At 43.2% G+C, this 2,609-nt stretch overlaps 1 non-coding gene across 1 annotated transcript; it reads right to left on the bottom strand.

The window, feature by feature from the left end:
- Positions 1 to 426: 426 nt before the first annotated feature.
- On the bottom strand, positions 427 to 533 carry LOC115711716 (small nucleolar RNA R71). Its single transcript, XR_004010596.2, has one exon. It is a non-coding gene; the product is annotated as a small nucleolar RNA R71 (small nucleolar RNA).
- Between the last annotated feature and the right edge of the window lie 2,076 nt (positions 534 to 2,609).

Here is a 2,609-nt window from a genome sequence, read left to right as displayed (position 1 = left end):
GCAAACAATGGAGGCAATAACGGTAACAACGGTGGCGCAGTAGAAGATCAAGCTAATGGCCGCAGCTTGAGAGATTACATTCTCCCTACTCTGACGGGAGTGCAGTCATGTATCAGGCCACCGGCAGTGGATGCAAATAACTTTGAGATCAAACCTGCCATACTTCAGATGGTGCAGTCTTCAGTTCAGTTTGGTGGCCTCCCTTCTGAAGATCCTAATCTGCATCTCTCTAATTTCATGGAACTTTGTGAAACCTTTAAAGTTAATGGAGTTAGTGATGATGCTATTCGACTGAGACTGTTCCCATTCTCTCTTAGAGAGCGAGCCAAGAGTTGGCTAAACTCCTTGCCACCCAACTCTATTGCCACCTGGAATGATCTGGCAACGAAATTCTTGTCAAAGTTCTTTCCTCCAGCCAAGTCTGCAAAGCTGAGAGGAGAAATTAATAACTTCTGCCAACAAGATAATGAATCTCTCCATGAGGCTTGGGAGAGGTTTAAAGATTTGATCAGAAAGTGCCCTCACCATGGTATAGAGAAGTGGATGCTGGTCCACAACTTCTACAATGGGTTGGTAGGAATTACAAGAACTTTAATAGATGCTGCAGCTGGAGGAGCCTTTATGAGGAAGAGTGCTAATGAGGCTTACGATCTATTAGAGGAGATGGCTCTAAACAATCAACAGTGGCCAACTGAGAGGAGTCAATCAAAGAAGGTAGCTGGTGTGTTAGAGGTCGATGCCATCACCAAGTTGACAGCACAGGTTGAGGCATTGACAAAGATAATTGCAGGGCAAGCTAAACAAGCCCAAGTTGTGTGTGAGTTATGTGGGGGAAGCCATCACTTTTCAGAATGCCAAGCTGATGTGGATGATTTGCCAATGGATGAAGCTAAAGCCATTGGAAACTATTCACAGAACAACAACAACAATTATGGGTTCAACCAGGGTAACAACCGAAGAAACAGTGGGTTCTATCAGCAACGAAATCAGAACCAGAATCAGAATCAACAGTTTAATCAGCAACAAACCTCTGGTGGAAATTCTAGTTTGCAGACAGATTTACTGCTTCAATTCATGACTGAAACTAGATCTTCAATCAAGGACCTGCAGACACAGATGGGCCAACTAGCAACTCAAGTAGAAACCCGTCCTCAAGGGAATTTGCCTAGCACAACAGAAGTAAACCCCAAGGAAAACTGCAAGGCAATTACCTTGAGAAGCGGTAAAAATTATGATGGTCCTGAAATACCACAACTAGTGAATGGAGAAAAGGAGAATGAAGAGCAACCGATGTCGACCCCAACACCCACTCCAACGAAGACTACTGATAGTCAACCACAGCCACAGCAGTCTCCACCAACTAACATAGATCACCATGTGAATAGGCTCAGAAAGTCAAGTCTAGACAAGCAGTTCACCAAATTCCTGGAAGTGTTCAAAAGACTTCACATTAACATTCCCTTCGCTGAAGCTTTAGAGCAGATGCCAAGTTATGTGAAGTTTATGAAGGAAATCCTGTCAAAGAAGAGGAAGATGGAGGACTATGAGACAGTTGCTCTAACTGAAGAATGCAGTGCCATCCTACAAAAGAAACTCCCTCCTAAACTAAGAGATCCAGGGAGTTTCACTATTCCTTGTACTATAGGAAAAATTGAGGGAATAAATGCACTTTGTGACTTGGGAGCTAGCATTAACTTGATGCCTCTATCGGTGTTTAAAAGACTGCAGTTGGGTGAAGCAAAGCCAACAACAGTAACTCTCCAATTGGCGGACCGATCACTAGCCCATCCTAGAGGAGTCATTAAGGATGTGTTAGTTAAGGTCGATAAGTTTATCTTTCCAGCTGATTTCATCGTTTTGGATATGGAAGAAGATAGCAATGTCCCAATTATTCTTGGGAGACCATTCTTGGCAACTGGCCAAGCCTTAATCGATGTTTAGAAGGGTGAATTAAAGCTGAGAGTCCAAGGAGAAGAAGTGGTCTTTAATGTGCTCAAGGCTATGACGTACCCAAAGGCAAGTGATAACTGTTTCTTCATTGATTTGATTGATGAAATGGTGAGTGAGAAAAAGCTGCTAGATGATCCTCTTGAACTAAGTCTAACTGAAGATGAATTGACGGAGCAAGAAGGACAAGAGGTCATGGGGTATGTGAAGTGGCTTGATTCTTATGGGCCTTTGAACAGAAGATACTTTGAGGAATTAGGAGCGGTTCCAAAAGAGCTGAAGCCATCTACTGAAAAGCCCCCAGAACTTGAATTGAAGGTGCTTCCTAGTCACTTGAGGTATGAGTTTTTGGGTCAAGATAAAAAGCTGCCAGTTATTGTTTCAGCTTCTCTCTCTGATGTGGAAACTGATAGACTTTTGAGGGTACTTCGGGCTCACAACAAGGCAATCGCTTGGACACTAGGAGATGTTAAAGGAATCAGTCCTTCAACAGTGATGCATCGAATTCTCATGGAAGACAACGCCAAACCAACTATTGATGCTCAAAGAAGACTCAATCCACCCATGAAAGAAGTAGTCAGAAAAGAAGTAGTTAAGTGGTTGGATGCTGGAGTTGCTTATCCTATTTCAGATAGTAAGTGGGTTAGCCCGGTGCAAGTGGT

Source organism: Cannabis sativa, chromosome 3 (assembly GCF_029168945.1).
Source record: "Cannabis sativa cultivar Pink pepper isolate KNU-18-1 chromosome 3, ASM2916894v1, whole genome shotgun sequence".
Lineage (NCBI taxonomy): Eukaryota > Viridiplantae > Streptophyta > Magnoliopsida > Rosales > Cannabaceae > Cannabis > Cannabis sativa.
The sequence above is the reverse complement of the archived record's forward strand: the minus strand, read 5'-3'. Positions and strand labels throughout refer to the sequence as shown.